The sequence below is a fragment of the Callithrix jacchus genome, chromosome 3 (assembly GCF_049354715.1).
Source record: "Callithrix jacchus isolate 240 chromosome 3, calJac240_pri, whole genome shotgun sequence".
NCBI lineage: Eukaryota > Metazoa > Chordata > Mammalia > Primates > Cebidae > Callithrix > Callithrix jacchus.
The window spans coordinates 157,443,693-157,462,909 of record NC_133504.1 but is presented as its reverse complement, the minus strand read 5'-3'; the positions used below and the strand labels follow the sequence as shown (position 1 = coordinate 157,462,909).

General features: G+C 37.1%; 1 long non-coding RNA gene across 2 annotated transcripts in view; it reads right to left on the bottom strand.

Annotated features, from left to right (window-relative positions):
* Nucleotides 1-19,217, bottom strand: part of LOC103792076 (uncharacterized) — a 31,380-nt gene that overhangs the window by 3,384 nt on the left and 8,779 nt on the right. The window contains exons 1-2 of one of the 2 annotated variants that reach the window (XR_004740997.3): nucleotides 16,584-16,887; nucleotides 608-690 (exon numbers count right to left, since the gene is read on the bottom strand). This is a non-coding gene — a long non-coding RNA (uncharacterized LOC103792076). Of the gene's footprint in view, nucleotides 1-607; nucleotides 691-16,583; nucleotides 16,888-19,217 lie in introns of those variants that run through there. The other variant, XR_001910701.4, reaches the window with a different exon arrangement.

The following is a 19,217-nucleotide window of genomic DNA, read 5'->3' as shown; positions in this document are numbered from 1 at the left end:
CAATGTAAAGGGCAAGTGAAATACAAGAAGAGTATTAATAAAACCTCAGCCCACAAGACAACTTTCCTAAAAGCAGAGCTCACAAACTGTCTGTAAGTAGCATGAAGGCAAAAAGTTCACAGTATGATACAGACCACAGAGTCCAGACATTTTTAATTAGCTTTCAAATTTTATATTTTAATTTCAAAATATTAATTTTAGCTTCTCTTGAAAAAAAAAAAAAGTCTGAAGGCCTGATAGTACTGCATTTATACTTGTGAAAGCAAGTCTAAATGGATTGGAGGCTGATGCCTGTCATCTCAGCACTTCAGGAGGCGGAGGCTGGTAGATCACCTGAGATCAGGAGTTTGAAACCAGCCCTGACCAACAAGGTGAAACCTTGCCTCTACAAAAATAGTCAGGTGTGGTGCTGCATGCCTCTAATCCCAGCTACTTCGGAGGCTGAGATAGGAGAATTGCTTGAACCCCAGAGTCAGTTAAAGTCTTTCAATGAGCCAAAATTGTGCCATTGCACTCCAGCCTGGACAACAGAGTGAGACTCCATCCCCTCCACCCCCCAAAAAAAGAGGAATTGGAAAACTGGCTGGCCTTTTGGGGCAGTACATACATTGTTTAGTTTGCTATAGTCCCTCCTTATCCTATTTCTCCTTGAGGTTATGACTCCAGAGCTGTCGAGGTTGATGACGTTACCTGAAATTATAATCAGTTAAAGACAAACTGTATGAGCAACCTTTGAGGCAAGCTTATGAATTTCTGAAATAGAAGTCTTACAAATATACAATCCAGATCAAAATTTGATACCCAACATATTAAGACTATTTTAATAGCACAAGCAACAGCAGTACAATCATAATAGGTACCATCTACTGAGTTCTTAAAATAAGTCAAATTACATGTTAAATGCTTTACAGCTATTATTCAACTAATTTTTATAGACATTCTGCGGTGAACCACAAAGATATAGTGGTAAGCAAAGTAGATCCACCTCACTCTCATTTTAGAGCTTACGGTATGATTGCAGAGCAGATATTACCCAAACAATCACACAAATGAATATATATGTGTATGTATATGTATGGCATATACATGTATTATGAACACAAATACTAGATATCACATGCTATATGTATAGTATAGATATATAAATATATGTTACAGACTCTATAGGATAGTTATGCATGTATACGTATGTATTTCCATGTGTATACAACATTTCCATGTATAATTATGCTTAAATCATGTAAATGTGATTATATTTATCTATATTTAACCTCAAAAACTGTCAGTGCATGTGGTTCCAGTTCATAAATTTTAGTTGAGGCAGAAGAAATACTTTTTCCTTACTCTCAGTCTTTAGTTCAGGTGGAGGGAGTTTCTAACCCTCCTAACCTTTTCTGCCCTCTCTGCATTCCACTCCACACCTTCAGCCTGTGATAGTCGAGTCACTTATTTTTTGGTATGTTTGGAAGGAGGCATTGGCCCAACAATCCCTTCTCTTCATCTCCTCTTACTTTTTGTGTGGGCTGCCCTCAGAAAGCCAGAATTCTGTGTTGCTCTTCCAAGCTCTGAGACCATGGGAAGTCTGGATCTAACCATAGCTTCCAGAGCCTGACACATCTAAAATTAACAAAAGCAGCATTGAACTCCTCTTCTGCCTGATTCTTGTCTGTCTGTCCATTCACTTCAAACCAGATACCACAAACATTTGTGGTAAATATTAAAAACAACATTCTATGCTATAGAAAAATAAGGAGAATGAATGATTTTTGATTGGTAAATCTGAAAAGTCCTTTTAAAGCAAGTGACATTTAAACTGAGATGTGAAGGCTGGTGGGCGGGAGCTACGTGTGCTGTGCATGTGAGGAGGAGGGTGGAGATGCGTTCCAGGCAGAGAAGAGAATTTGTGAAACCTTGGAGGCAGCAAAAAGCAGGAACTCTGGAGGAACTGAAAAAAAAATACTTTCAGCTAGATGTGAATAGAGTAGATAAGGTGAAGTTGGATATACAGGTAGCTACATCATGTAGGGCCTTCAAGGCCAGGTTCAGGGGTGGAGATTTTATCAAAAGGGCAATAGAAAGTCACTGAATGGATTTAATAGGGGAGAACATAATTTAGTTTATTTTCTTACCTTATGTAATCTTCAAAATAACCTTTAATGAGAGATATTATTATTATGCCCATATTTCAGCTGAACAAATGGAGATACAGAGAGATTAAATTTCAAATGCAGCATTTGGTAGCTTATATATGATTTCAGGGCCATCTTTTTACCCGCTTTACTATGCCATGTATGTAAAGAGGTCCACAGTCTAATCTATATTTTGTCATGACATATGAGCATTTATTGATCATGATGTACAAATAATGCATAGGAATAATTAATCTTCTTGAGGTCTTTATAAAATTATTTTGTATTTATAATTCAATACTTCTGTGTTTAGAGAACTAAAAGGGACATCCAGTAAATTCATCCTTCCTTTCAATGGTGGAATTCTCTGCAATTAGGGAAGATTTAATTTGTGTTAATGTGAGATGCCCCTTTTGTATTACATAAACAAATTCAATAATTGCCCCTAAACCAAGTAACTAAAAATAGATTGGAGGAAGGGGAACAGAGGATAAGAATGTGTCAGCATTTCATGAAAAGTTTTTGGTAGATTGGACAGTAAAGATGCTAACCTAATTACTTTCCCTGTAGCTAGAAGTTCCAGAAATTGATGCATGATTTAAAAAGACATTAACCGTTGACTTACAGTATGGTGTGTAAATCAGTTATGAGTAACTTGTATGCCAATAAAATCTGTTGTTCTTACTTTAGAAAACAAAGATCAGTATATTCTGTTTTTCTGTCTGAAAAGGTAGTTTCTCAGTTTCTCTAAAACACATTTTTTAAAGAAAAGATAGCTATCTGCCATTTGATCATTTTTCTATATGTGAAATAAAACATACCATCTCAGTTATGCTGAACAGCAGGTGCACAGACCTTCAAAGACCTAACTCACAGGTTTGCATTTCCTTCACTCCACATGGCTTCTGTGGCATCCTGTGTAATGTTTTGTATTCTTTCCTGTGGAAACTCTCATACCCACAATACTTCGATCTAGTTTAGCAATCAGAAAACATGGTGTCTGCTCAGTACATTTTGCAAACGTTTTAAGGAAACTGTGGTGGTCATGCTTGATTGAACTGTTCTTTCTTTCACTTATAAAGGAACTACTGCTCATGCCTTCATCCAGCCATGAATGCTTGGCTTTTTCAAAACAGTTTCTAGGACACTGAAAAAAGGAGATTTTTGTTTTTGTTTTTTATTCATCTCCAAAAAAAAAAAAAAAAGAAAAGAAAAGAAAATGAAACAGCACTGGAAATACTCCTTTTATGCTCTGGGTGAAGACAGATTTTACAAAGCAATTTTTTTTGTAAAATAAAGCAACTTAATTTATTAGATCATTTTTATAACCTACAGAGCGAACTTCTAAATGAAAAGCAAAATATTTGAATAATTATTAGATGGGTAAATGTTTTATTGAAACAGCAGAATTCAGCAGGGAACAATGAAATATAAAGAACTGAAGTTTTTCTTTTGTTGCCCCTTCTAAACCGTGTTTTTGAACTTATAATTCTCCTGCCTCCAAATGAAATATAGGGTGGGTCTTCTAGATATTCTCATCTGTGTCAATGACAAGAATAGTAATTTATATTAGAAAAGTGTCTGGCATCTAGTATGCAAGACTATAGTTCATTCATTATGAGGTATAATTCTTGTATAGTTCATTCATTATAAAGCCTACTGTGCTCAGAAGTCACCCCTCTCTCTCACAAGCCTGCTTTAAATCTGAAAAACTATCTCACCTGTCTTGGAATGGTTAGTGAAATGGAGAAGGCTTTTTCTTCCTACCTGCTCACCTTCTCGCTTGTTAGCTAGCTGCTGTCTCTGACCCATTAAGGGTCAAGTCAGGGGGAAAAGGAGATTGAAAGAAAGGGCAGTCTGTGAATCGGTGAGTGCAATTGTAATTTTCTGGCTCTTTCTTTCCTAGTTCTCTTTTCTACTCCATCCCCTACTCACAACCCACCAGCCAACCACTGCTAGTGTCTGGAGTCTGTCAGCTGCTTCTAAGATGCAGTGAATATTTTCTCTCAAGCAGCAGCTTTTGACATCCCTCTTGGGTTTCTTTTTGGTACATGAAGTTTATTTAATAAATTAAGTGTCCCCAGAGGCCTACTTCAAACTTCTCTAATACTCCCTACAGCCTGTAGCAAAGTTCAAAATACACTGCTGGCATTTGCTTCTGATGTATGAACTGATGTCCTGCCTTCTTCAGTGCTGAACTTCAGACGTGCTTTACACACTATTTGACATAAACTAAGAATAAGAGGTAAGAGCCTTTGGCCAAGTACATCATTCTGTAGAAAGGAGCAAGGTGGTTCATGCTTGTAGTCCCAGCTCTTTGGGAGGCCCGAGATGGGTGGATTATGAGGTCAGGAGATTGAGACTATCCTGGTCAACATGGTGAAACCCCGTCTCTACTAAAAATATAAAAAAATCAGCTGGGCGTGGTGGTGCGCGCCTGTGGTCCCAGCCTGGCAATGGGGTGAGACTCCATCTCAAAAAATAAGAAAATCAAGCCACCACATCAACAAGGCTGGAGTCTTTAATCATTAAAGGAGTGTGTGCATGCATGTATGTGTGGGTGGACATATTTATTAAATGCTACCCATATGCAAACCCATTACATAAACAATCTATTATTATCAATAAAAACTAATACTAATTCGAATTAATAGCACATAGCAGGGTTTTATTTATTTATTTTGAGATGGAGTCTCACTCTGTCACCCTGCTGAAGTGCAGTCAGTGATGTGATTTCAGCTCACTGCAACCTGTGCTTCCCGGGTTCAAGTGGATTCTCCTGCATCAGTCTCTTGAGTAGGTGGGACTGCAGGAGACTACCATGTTGGCCAAGATGGTCTCAGTCTCAACCTTGCGATCTGCCCACCTCGGCCTCCCAGAGTGCTGGGATTACAGGCATGATCCACTGTACCCAGCCAGGTTATATTTATTAAATACTACCCATATTCAAGTCCAGTACATAATCTCTTTGTTATTATTATTAATAACTAATACTAATGAATAACTAATAGTAGGGTTATATTTATTAAATACTACCCATATGGGAGCCCAGGACATAAACTATGTTTTTCAATTCTCACAGTAACTCCACAAATTAGATTCTGTTACTAGCTTCATTTTATAGATAAGGGTATTTAGGCGGTTTAAGAGTTTAGGTAACTTGCCCAAGGTCACCTACTTCGGAAATAGTAGAGCTGGAACTCAAGCTTAGTATCACTGTCAGATGCATAGCTTAGCTCTCTGTAATTACTATATCAGACCACTTCCCTATGGGACTGGAGTGTTAATAGTTTAAGTAGTGAACGGAGCTAGGCTATTAAAATGACTTCTTGCATCCATAGCCAAAAGTTAGCCCAGATAATAGACTTCAATAGCAGCTTTCATCTGTGTTATTGATAGAAATCTTTCACTGAGTAAGGTGTGTCCTGGGTGTAGGCTTCATATGACCATAATTTTCTTACTAAACAATGTGAAACAATAACAAGAGCCAAGTCTTCAAAGTATTCCATCCACTCCCTGACATATCTTCTCACATATCAGTAATACAGTCAATAATGTCCTGATTCGAATTTCTGCTGTCAAATTTGTAATTTAGTATGATTTCTTGGAGTCTAGCTATGCATTTTGAATTCTAATTTCCAGCTGGGTTTCTTGTGGCATCATTGAGCATTGAAAATTTTGTGACTCATAACTGCTCATGAGAACAAAAACAAGTTCAGTCAATAACATTACCAGGCAGGTCATCTGCAAGCCACAATATATCATGCAGAATTCAAAGCAAATGGATTTGCTTGCTAGGCAGGATAACATGTCAGAGCCTTAAAAAAGTTAAGGTTCTTGGCTGTTAGGCCTACAGGGACCTCAGTTGCAAGGTTCAATGAGGAAAAAAGCCAGAATTGGGCCTGAGGACAGGCCCTTGCAATGGTCATTATTTTAATGCATAGTGTAAAGGGGATTAAGGAGCAAGAAATAGATCCTAGAAAACATTTGACTAATGGTTAATCTGTTGGGACAGTTATGTCAGCAGAGACCCATGAGGCTTTCCAATGACCTTCCTTAAGCTAATCAAACAATAAGCATTTGCAAACTATGATTTTATATTAGGTCTACGTAATGCTGTAGGAAAAACAAGAGCTACTTGATCATGTAATCCTAGAAAATCCTTCAATTAATACTCTCTTCTGGATCTCTTTGGCTTATCTTGACTATATTACAATCTTCAAAGGATTCCTACTGAAAGAAACTTGTTTAATATTTTTTAGTTTAGCATTTCCTAAATGTATATGATCAGGAAACCATCTTTTTGTACAATGCATTTAGTTTACTGAAACACATTTTGAAAAAATCTGGTCCAGTGTAATTAGAGAATCTCACATGCTACAGGTAGCACTCACAGAAGATTACTGAATATTACTTCTTTATTTTTTTTTTTTTTGAGACGGAGTTTCGCTCTTGTTACCCAGGCTGGAGTGCAATGGCGCGATCTCGGCTCACTGCAACCTCCGCCCCCTGGGTTCAGGCAATTCTCCTGCCTCAGCCTCCTGAGTAGCTGGGATGACAGGCACACGCCACCGTGCCCACCTAATTTTTTTTGTAATTTTTAGTAGAGACGGGGTTTCACCATGTTGACCAGGATGGTCTCGATCTGCCGACCTTGTGATCCACCCGCCTTGGCCTCCCAAAGTGCTGGGATTACAGGCGTGAGCCACCGCGCCCACCCTGAATATTACTTCTTGTAGCAAAGCTACTGCGAATTACCTGGTGGGCATGAATTAAAAGTAAATGATCTTTAAAATGTTGCCATCAGGCAGGTATTCTGTCTGTTCAAAGTCCATAGACTTCAAGTTGAAAGTAGGGCTAACAAGCTCATTTGAAAATTATAGAGCCCCTAGGATATGGACTTCTATAGGTCAATCCAACTCTTCACAGAAATTAAACAAGAAAGTCCCTAAGGATAAAGCTAAAATATTTACTTAAAAATGAATTCTGAATGCAATCTACTCACAGCCAGCTAGTGATTACAATCACAAAGTTTTATTCTATGGAAAAATTTAACCTAGAAAATTTGTCAGTGGATGGTAACAAATGTCAAACAAGTCCTCAAAGATACCACTGTAAGTATCCTTAGGATACGCAGCCTTGAAAAACATAACTTCCAAAGAAACTTTTGAGAAAATTATTTGTCAAAAATACATCTGTATAACTCAATGGGTTAAAATACTGCTTTAATAATAATATTTCTTATTTGGGAAGGTTCATTATGTGTTAAGTGTAGAGTCACGCACTTAAGTGCATTAACTTTCTTAACCCTCACAGAAATCCCACATTTTTTTCATTTTTAAAAAAATTATTTTGTTTATTATGTCTGAAACTCGGCTTTTTCTTAATTCCTTTTTATGTCAGACAGGGTCTCATTCGGTTTCCCAGGCTGGAGTGCAGTGGTACAGTCTCAGTTCATTGCAACCTCCACACCCTGAGCTCAAGTGATCCTCTTCCCTCAGCCTCCTGAGTAGCTGGGACTGACTACAGGCATGAACCAATACACCTAGCTAAGTTTTTGTATTTTTTTTTTTTTTTTTTTTTTGTAGAGACAGGGTTTTGCTATGTTGTTCAGGATAGCCTTGAACTCCTGACCTCATGCCTAGGCCTCCCAAAGTGATGGGATTATAGGCATGAGCTACCATGCCCAGCTGCAACCCACATTTTATAGAAGGGTTAGGAACCTTAGGCTAAAAGACCTTAAGTAATTTGCTCAAATTCAAAAGGCGAGTAGGTAGTTAGGCCAGAATTAACCATTCTATTCAATAGTTCAGTAGAGGATTTATATATATATATATATATATATATATATATATGGGTTTTATAAGGTCACAAACTTGTTTGGATACAGCAACAAAGGTCAATACAACAATCACCTAAATAAGATAGAAGTTTATTGCTCTCTTAGTTCATGTAAGTAGTCTAGGACTAGATCCAGCTTTTTTTTTTAATGCCAAATTGCAGGGTCTTTATTGCCAGTGGCCACAGCTCTTTCTATCTGTTTGGGACTGACTGTGTTCTCCACAATTCAGCGTTGGAGTACTTATACCTGATGTTATAGTATTAGGTATAGGAAGGTGATTAGACCATGAGAGTAGAGCCCTCATGAGTGAGATTAGTGCCCCTCTTAAGAGACCCCAGAGAACTCTTAGGCCCTCTTTCTTCCATATGAGGACATAAGGTGAAATCGGCAGCCTGCAGGCAGGAAGACGGCCTTCACCAATACCCAACCATGCTGGCATCCTGATTCTAGGCTTCCAGCCTCCAGAGCTGTGAGACATAAATTTCTGTTGTTTAAGCTACCCAGTCTATGGTACTTTGTTTTAGCAGGCTGACACCATAGCCACCCAGCCAGCCTCTGCACCAGCCTAACATCCATGTTCTCAGCCAGCCTTCTAGCCAGGCTTTCGCTCTGCCAGCCATCCAGACAGACTCTCAGCCAGTTATCCATCCTCTCAGCCTGTCTCCAGGCCAACTTCTCAGCCTACCTGCCAGACAGCCTCTAAGCCAGCTAACTTGGTGGCCACTACCAAGCCAGCCTCTTTGCTGACCTTGCATCCAGTCCCTCGGCCAGCCTCCCATACAGCCTCTCAGCCAGTTTGCCACCCTGCTTCTCTGCCTGCCTCCCAGCCAAACTTTTGGCCTGCCAGCCATCCAGACAGACTCTCAGCCGGCCATGCAGTCTCTCAACTTGCCTTCTTGCCAGCCTCTCAGCCTCCCTGCCGGACAGACTCTAAGTCAGCCCACTTGCCAGCCGGCCACCAAGCCTATCAACATGCAGCATACATCCCATGGCCAAATATGTCAACTCGAGTTCTTACCATTACATCCACTTTTCAGTAGATGGGAAGGAAAGAAGAAAGGACACAGTATACACTTATATAGACCAGAACTAGAAGTTGTCCATTACTTTTGCCCATGTTCTAAAGACTACAAGTTAATCAAATGGCTATATCCAACTTCAAAGGAGGCAGAAAAATGAAATCTTTATTCTGGGCATTCATGTGCTCTGTTAAATTCCAGGGTTCTATTACTAACAGAATAAAAGGAGGATATCTATTTGGGAATTTTCTTTTCTTATACAGAATCCCAATCAGTAGTTTTTGTCGTAGAATCATGCATTTCTATGCTAAACATGAATATGCTATCAAATATTTTGATTTAGCTTTAAAGAAGTTAATACTAGACCATCTTTACTGCTAAAAATTGAATAGTAAGGCCTTTTGCCTGGGATGGCACGAAGCTTGAGTCAATACCAAATTATTTTTTAACAAGAAGAAGAGAGGGTTGATTTTTCTGTAATTGTGATGGAAAGTGCATCCAACTTCTTCAAAAGTATTAAAAAGTCCATTCCATCTAGAGCTCACAAATACCCACCATATCATTCTGGTGCTATCACAATGTAGATTGTGGTTACTAGGGCCTGCAGGGAACCGGGGGGAGGGAGAGCATCAGGATAAATAGCTAATGCATGTGGGGCTTAATACCTAGGTGACAGGTTGATAGGAGCAGCAAACCACCATGTGCCATGTTTACCTACGTAACAAACCTGCATATCCTGCACATATATCCCAGAACTTAAAATTAACTGAAATTAAATTTTTAAAAAATGTGTTGTGTCAGAAGGAGAAAATATGAAATGTAGAAAACAAAAAAATAAAAATAATGATTTTTTAAAAATGTAGATTGTGTTAGAGCCTAAAAGATCTACACGGAGCCCATGCAGATGAGTTGATGAATATGTCTGCAAGGGTCAAGAAGTCATGATCACTGTTGACAGTCAATGAATTAATGAATTAAATGAATCAAAAATAAAACAATATAAATAATATGTTATTCACTAATTAATTTAAAACAGTCACATTGTAGGCAATAAAGAATAGTTATTCTAACTGAATATATAAATGCACACGTGAAAACCATCAAACTATGATATTATCTATGAGATTAATGTGGACTACATGTGAGGGAAAAATCAACATAAGAACAACCCATTCCAAAATCCATGAAGATAGAATACATCAAAACATTCTATAGAAATTTCTATTAAAAGTCATTTTATTTTCAAGATATACATGCGGAATTGTAATTCTAAAAGCAAATGGCCCAATGTTGATGACTAATGTTTTTCCACATTTTGCTTTAAGTAATAAACACTAACTTATAGGGGATTTACCACTTTAAGAGAGAAATGAGTCAATTAAAAAGAGCCCCTTTATATGGCTTCCACGTATACAGAGTTCTAATTTCATTTTCTGTATTTTCATCTCTCTTTCATTTGTTTATTTATTTTTTTACCATGTCAAATGATTTTCCATGCATTCACTTTGGAAAGAGCACTGTAAGTAGCCACAGGTCTCTTGTTTAATACTGCAGAGTTTTCAAATCCCTTGGTATGTAATTTTCATTTACTTCTTGTATTAGTAACACTGATTTACTTACTAATGGTTATTAATACGAGGTGCAATGTCTTAGAATCTCTGAAGTTCAGTGTTTCTTAATTCTCTCCTGTTTGGTAAAGTCCAGAAGTTCTGATTTATAATATTTTTAATTGAGGAGCATTCTCCTGCATTCTGGAGACTTTGAGAAGCACTAACTGTAACTAACAAGTTCACTGGACCTAGCAATACAATTTCAAAAAAATGTAGGGTTAGATGTCTTAGGAGATCATGTAAACACATTGATACTCTTCAACAAATAAATAGGAAATTTGTTCTTTTCTAAATGTTATAAAAACTTGGATTTTAGACAATTTTAATACAGGAATTTTTATACAGAATTGTAAACATTATGGGCTACATGAGTATATTTTACATTTGTAGTGGTGGTCTCAGCTTGAAATTTAGGTATTTTCATTTTTGGACATAGATAAATCTGAGCACAACTGGAGGATCAATTCTAGTGGTTTTGAAAATATTTCATATTAGAAGACACCTTTGTTCAGCCAGACCTGGTGGCTCATGCCTGAAATCCCAGCACTTTGGGAGGCCAAGGCGGTGGATCATGTGAAGTCACGAGTTTGAGACCAGCCTGGCTAACATGGTGATACACCATCTCTACTAAAAAAAAAATGCAAAAATTAGCCAGGAATGGTAGCTAACACCTGTAATTCCTGCTACATGGGAGGCTGAGGTGGGAGAATTGCTTGAACCCAGGAGGTAGAAGTTGCAGTGAGCCAAGATCATGCCACTGCACTCCAGCCTGGGCAATAGAGTGAGATCCCATCTTAAAAAAAAAATGAAAAGAAAAAAGAAGACTCCTACATTCAAATAAAATCTTCAGAGGAAATGAAAATAAAATAAAACAGATGAAATGGATATAGATCTGACTGAAGTAGAGCAGGAATGGGGTGGGATTTATTTAAATTACATAATATTGAATAATTTAATTGAGCCTCTTGACGTTATGTTTTACAGGCAATTTTAGACACAGTAGACATTATTTAATATTAGCAGCTTGACTGATAATCCCTGTTTCTGTCCTCTGCTTTCTATGATGCAAAAGTCACAAGTCTCAACCAGGCACATATGTAGGTGCTCATGCTCTTTTAATTGTTTAGCAAAATTTTGGCTCTAAACGTCCACATTGTGAAACAGTAGTTCTACTGAAAAACTACAAATGAAGTACTTCATATTACAAGTGAGGCACTTCAATTTCAGTAACTTCTGGTCAAATTTCATCCTCACATTTGGTATTTGAAACAAATGAATTCTGCTTGCTCTAATCCAAAATAAAGTGTGTTAGACTCTGAATCCACACTGGATAAAGCTCAATCCCTGGGCTAGGCCTAAATTGCCTTTTCCTTCAACAGATGTTTATTGCATTGGTGCCGTATCAGTCAAGGTTCAGGTAGAGGAGAAAAGTCCCCATGTGTTCTAGGAAAAATGACTTATTATAGGAATTAGACTTTATACAATGGTGGAAGGAACTAGAAGGTGTGGAAGGAGGGGTTGAAGAATCAGAAAAGAAGTTAGCAAGGAACTAATCTGGGAAGCCACGTATATTCAGTTGCTAAATTTGAGCCACAAAAAGAGCCCATGGGAAGTGCTCTCTGCAGAGACCAACTCTGCAACTCTAATGGTCTACAGCCAAATGTCTGGAAGTATGTCTTGAGGCCAGCATTGATCTTTAGGGCCAGTAGGCTGGAGGAAGACCGAGTAGCAGAGCAGAGAATGAAGACATACGGGACCCTACTGAGCAACACTAGTCTGTCTGTTACCTCCTCAGACTGCAAAACAGCTTTCACAGACTAGTGTCTGCTGCATCACTTCCAATTTTCAAATCTTTTGCAAGTTTTTCTGTTCACTAACTCTATATTGGTAAGGGATTATATAGGTGAGGGGATTCTGGGAAACGCAGTTCTTAGCTTTACCAAGTTAATGGAATGGTGTATCACAGCCTGTTCGTGTAAGAAAATGAACTAAGTAATCTGTAAAATGGGAATCATGACATGGTATTTGAGAAGATGAAATCACATAATGCATGAAAAGCTTTTAACATTGTCTATCACCTGGTGAATATTCAAAAAATGTTTTTAATTACTGTATATTAAACCAATAGACAAAAGTGGGAAGTAATATGATTAACTTGCTCAAGGTGAATTAAAGCCATAATGTGTGATTGCTGTGGCTGCCGTGAGAATGTGCATCTTGGACCCGTAACTGCTGAGAGTGTAACTAATAAATGGCTCTAGCTGCTAAGCTCTGGAACTCATTTCCTCAGTTGCTTTAGGACCACACTTTCTCCTTGGCTATCAGCCAATGTCTGGGTGTGGCAGTGACACTAAGTCAGGTGTGTTGCTGGGGAAACCTAGAAGTCCTTTGAGAGCAAAGATTTTGCGTTGAGACCTCCCAGATGGCTATGTTGATCTTTTCTTAAAACTGCAAGGCCCATATAAAATGATTCCACCCAAATTAACTTCCTTCCTTCTTTCCTTTATTCCTTCCTTTCCTCTTTTTCCTCTTCAACGAAGGTCAGACCAAGCCTTTCCTAGCTCCTTCTCCTTTTCTCTCCCTGGCAGTTCCCTTAATAAATTTCTCACACATTTAATACGAACAGCTATTTGCTTCCACAACAGTGAAATAAAAATGTTAGCATACAAAGAAAATAAGGTCTAGCACCAAAGAGGAGAAAAAAGGGAAAGTTAATAAACAGTTAATTTTAGAAACATTGACCTCTATAATTTGATCAGACCACGACCAACAAAAATTGCCTGGGTGTTAATTCTAGACTTTTTTTCACTACATAGAGTTTCAAGATAAGAGTTTCTTTATATAGAGTTTACACTCATAGTTCACATACCCGCCTTCCCTAACAGAAGCCAGGCAATGTCTGGAAAGTTCTGTACTCAGAATGGAAGAATGCAGTTGTCCTAAGACCACATGGATGAACGTCCATGGAAATTTTCCTGTTCTATGTCTACCTTGTTGCTCACTTCCACTAGTCTTTTGTTTAGAGTGAAGTTATCTCAGAAAGAGTAGCAGAGAAAATATAGCAACCTCTCCCAAGTACCAGGAAATCCAAGTAGGTGAAGATACACTTCACCTCACTGTATATAAAGCAACATTGATTGGACTGACACTTACTCTGGCCCAAAGCATAGTTGATCTAATATTTGAATAAGACTACAAAGGATAAGCCAATCTCATTTCTTCCATTACTTTATCTTCTATTTCAGCTTCCATTGAGATGATCAAGTATGTGCTAAGTTAGTACTCTATTGCCTAAAAGAAATTTATCTCCCAGCTTAATGTTTAAAGACAGTTTAATGTTTAAATGCATTTACTGGATTCAACACAATAATCATTAAGGAATTTTGATATTTTTTAAAGTCTCTTTTGGACACCTTGTGTGTTATATTAATTTCCTTTACATAAAGATCTAGATGTTACAATCATCTGTAATTCAGGACCTAAGACCTCCTGGATGGCGATGCTGATCGTTCTTTAAAACAGCAGAGCCTGTCTAAAATGTTTTTATTCAAATTTCCTTCCTTCCCTCCTTCTTTCTCTTTCCTTCATTTCTTTCTTCCTTCTTTTTCTTCTTCAACCAAGATCAGACCAAGCCTTTCCCTGCTACTTCCCCTTTTCTCTCCCTGGCAGAAATGTTTTATTCCTTTCATCTAAAAGTGGGACTAAGACTTTATTCTGCCATTGCCCTGAGGGCCAGGAAACTCAGTGTGCAGTTCAATGCTTAAGAATGATGTTTCCTCTTTCCTAGTCATTCTTTTTCTCTTTTCCCTGTATAATTTCTGATTTTAAAAATTTTATTTGTAGTACTCATATTGTTTGTGAGTTTATTTTAGGTAAGCTTAAATAGTTGGATTTTTAGAGGGAATGGAAATAAGTAGGCTATAAAATTTTAAATAAATTACACATGTACATATATTTCAATGCTTACTACACACAAACCATGATTACAAATCACTGACAAAGTTTTAGAAATAAACGGGCCTGGTACATTGGCTCAAGAATGTAATCCCAGAATTTTAAGAAACAGAGGTGGATAGATCACTTAAGCCTAGGAATTAGAGGCAGCAGTGAGCTATGCTTATGCCACTGCACTCCAGCCTGAGTAAGAAAGCAAGACCCTCATTTCTAAAAAAAAGAAAAGAAAAGAAAAGAAAGAATACTGAAGGGAGCTGTGAAAAATTTAGTAGTTTCATTTCAAGTTAGCATGTGAATTTACTTCTCATAACTTTTTATTTAAAGGAATGAATCTTTTCATTTAACCTGTGTCAGGTACTAGAACAGGAACATAAAGCTGATTGGATACAGACCCAGCTCTGTAGTAAGATCTCATGAGAGCTAGCTAGCTCTTCCCCTGGTTTCTCCATTCATAAAATATGAGGGTTGAACTAGAAAGACCTAAGGGATCATTTTCAGCTCTGGAATTGTATGATTTCTTCTAAGTTTAAACTTATTCTAGTTCAACATTTAAACATTTAATTATCATAGGAGAACACATTCAAGAATGACAATAAGAGGTGACTATGCAAGAGGAAGTTTCCTAACTCTTTCCTCCGTACAAGGACATGCTCGGGACATAGACTGCAAGGAAGCATTTCCTTTCAAATTCGATTTGAATGTTACATCGGATAATGAAGCTTTTGAAGTTCTAAGAACTCAGATTCCATTCCGTGGTCTGACATCATGAAAATGGATCTTTAGTCAAAAGAGCTAATTCATTTTGGGGAAAAAATGAAACAAAAGCATCTGCAATTTCTTAGTCATTATGGTAGCTCTGTGAAACTATTATATAACCAGCTTAAAAACAACTGTTTTGGTATCTATTGTGAAAAAGAATTCTAAGCTTGACAACAACAAAGAACAGACTCGGAACTATTTAGAAATACAGCACTTTGCTTTGTTTCAAGCATAACTGTTACTGATGACATTATTCTAGCAGTCATGATAAAACAATACTATCTGAAAGACCTTGGCATTAACTTTGTTGTGAAATGTCAGATAGTCTTTGCATGCTGCAACAGGTTGAGAACATATTTACCTATAGCATTCATTTGATCTCCAAACAAAATTATATGATATGAGCAGATAACATAGCATTAGAAATGTGTTTATTTAAGTCCAGCTTACATAGTTAGTTAGCTGCTCAACATAAGCTAACCGACGCAAACAGGATATAAGATGCATACTTTAATTTCATCTACCTGAGAAATGAAACTTTTCTTCTCATTGTCTACAAAGTGAGGCACACAGAGGTAAAAGCACATAGTAGATGCTCAGTAAACATTTGTTAAATAAACATATTTTTATGTTATCTTGATGAGTTTAGTGTCTGAAGTAGGAGTTATTAGCATTCACCAGAATGGATTAATTTTATTTCTCCATAACACATGGAATTTATGATAGAACGTGTGTGTAACTCTACGTGTATATATAGATGCCCTGACATTAGTTATATTTCTGGTGTTTTTTTAGCCGTTTATGGTGGGTGGTGTTGTTTTCTTCAGAAATATTGAAATAGAACTGTCTACTTGTAAAAAGTCCTTTGCATCTGACCTTATGAAGTGCTATAAACTATATTTTATCTTAGTATTGACGCTCTCCAAAAGATGTATCCCTCAAAACCTCAAAGGAAACTGTATTTTGTGTAGATAACGCAATCAGTCACTGCATAAAACACTTTTCTGAAGACTTGTAAGGGATCCAAACTTCAAATCTCAAGATTTGGCTGAAAGGGGCTAGAAGTAATTATCTGATAACATATACTTCCATTGTTTTCTCCTTTTGTATCCCAGAAAATAATTTGAGAGTAAACACAGGGAAAAATTTGCATTAGCAAGTAACATTCAGCAGAGGTAGAAATCCCAGGAACTCCTAGAGAAGGAGCAGGCACGAGCAAAACTGTCTCTTTCATGTCTTACACATTGTAGGCCAGAAAAAAAATACTTACATTTTCATTAAAACTCACATCCACAACATCTTCTCTGGGTTAACCAAATTAAACTAAATCCTCCAGCATGAGAAATTCAAGGACTGAGCAGAAGAATGTCATTGTTAATAATAAGTTGGTATATAATCCAGAAGACTCTTCTTTCTTTCCTTTATGGCTCCTTCCCAGTTCTTGTCCCCATGGAAACAGGATGTGCTTGGTATAACCAGATGACAGAGGGAAACAGCTTGGTGGCTGTGGCTACCTCCCTGGGGTTGCTTTCGCTGTGAAGTTCTCCTGACTGCTGCACTCTTAGTTCATCTCTGATTCCCTTGTTCTTTCTGCAAATCGAGGACTATGCGACGGTTTGAATTTGCATTTGAAGATGTCTGAAGTTTTTAATATTTGACATCTATTCGTTGTGTTTCTTTCCATTGCTTTCTAGTCTATTTTATGCATTCTTCAAAAAATTTGCAAATTTGCTATTTTGAATGTACATTTTTACTTTTCTTTGATCTTTATGAAATGCAAGTGTAGTTACTCCAGCTAGATTTTTAAGATCCACAGAGAAAAGATATAATTATTTAAGCCACCTACAAGGTTAGAACAATGCTTAGTATACAATAAACACAATATATATTAGCTGATGGACAAATGACACACTTCAGGGCTCTTATTATCTGTAATATGTAGTTATACAGGTCAGTAGTCCTCATTTTTAGCCAGCAGAGATTTGGTAATACATTTGGTTTCCCTGTAGCAGATGACTGTTTATCTTCACTTACTATTTGCCCTATTCATGGCTCACAGGTGATAATTAAAATCATCCCTAGATAGGCTGAAACATCAATTACTGGCCTAAATCTCACAGCTAAACTGTGGTTGGGCATCACCACTATCACTTGGAAAGAGTTAACATTGTAAGGAGGCTGAAGCTCTACACACATTAGCTACATGGCAATGTGCAAACTTTCTTAAGAATCCACTTGTCTATTCTATTTTGCGTCTTTGTTTGTGTATCTTAGAAAAGGGCATTGCCACAGCTGCTGGATTACGTAATGGCTCAAAATAACAGTCTTCAAGGTCATTCAAACACACGGCTATCTCTCTGGACCAGAACAAGAATTGCAGCTTTCACTTAAATAAGTCATCATAATGCCCTTATTTACTCATAAATAGTCCTCATATGAATGACCTCTTCCCAAAAAGCAGACTGAAGATATTTTCATGCATGGTTGGTTGGTTTGTTTAATTTAAGGCATGTACTCTGCTATCTTTGAATTATTCTACTTTCAGCGTCCTTAAGAATGTTGAGATTATTCTCCAGGTATTAACTTTAGATCTTATTGCTGAAATGAGACCAAGCGAAATGCAGTGAAATATTTGAAAGTCTGTTTTTCAAAAAAAAGTCTAGATTTTTAAAATAAGATTATGTTGAATGTGTTAACACTGCGTATCTTAAGCTCTTACAGCTTATTTCATCAAATACAATCTGAGGGCTTCTTGTACTTCCAGATATTGAATTAGTAATCATCAATTCTTTAGAAATTACTCCTTTTTACTGTTCTAAGCTATCTTTAATGTTTTGAAAATTTAATGAATGAAATTTTGTTTTTTAAAAGAACCCAAACAGAGGCACCAGTTTCTCCCATGAGTGAATGCATTATTACTCTTGTACATTTGAAATAAGAGAAGTCCTCTAGTACTGAACATTCTGGCATATATTTCCTAGTACCATGGGTCCCTCTTAGGACATAAATGAGACGCTGAGAGATTAACTCCTTCAAGACACAAGAAAACCACTTTGCCTACAGAGGTTCTGACTTTACTGTACTATCCTGTATAATCACATGAATTCATATGACACCGTTACTGAAGTACAATGAAATAATTAACTCCTAAGCACCTAGTTTATTTCAGACTTTCAATAAATACAGACTGATAGAAGATTTAGAAGCGATTGCAATGATGTATTTGCAGCAAAAGTAGTTACAAGAGGAAAGGTGGGAAAACAGATTCTACTACGCTATTTAAGCTAGAATTCCCTTATTCTCACCCACACCTGGACAAATGGGCTCTTATAACATCCACTGTCTATTAGAGGTTTTGCTTTTAAAACAAAATTAATATTCCTAAAAAATGCAAATATAAGAGTTGATAAGTTTTTTTTTTTCCATTTTGTTATGGATCTGATTTTAAGACCTTATTTTCAAATGGCTCTCTCAGTGCTTTCATAGGTAAGAGCCAAGAATTAAGAACAACCCTCATCTTGTGTGTTAGATAATACCACAGAGAGTTTCTCTATCCTCAGCTTTAACTCCCATCTACCGACTAGACCTATTTAAATTGCCTAACCTGTTTAATGAGCTCCAAAAATAAATGTATATTATAAAGAAAATCAAAGGACACCCACTATTTACAGAGAAATGACACAGAGAGGGCATTTCTTCAATATGTGACCTAAATAACCCAAATCAGATTTAATTCAATATGGGAATCTGGGATTACATCAGCGCTGTTATCTGGGTCTATCAGCAATTGCAATAACGTCTTTAAACAGTAGCACAATCTTGGATAGTCCCTGTCCTAACAAAAATGACTTCTTCACCAGGATAGAAATTAATTCATCCTTGTTCTCATTTTTATGACAAGGAG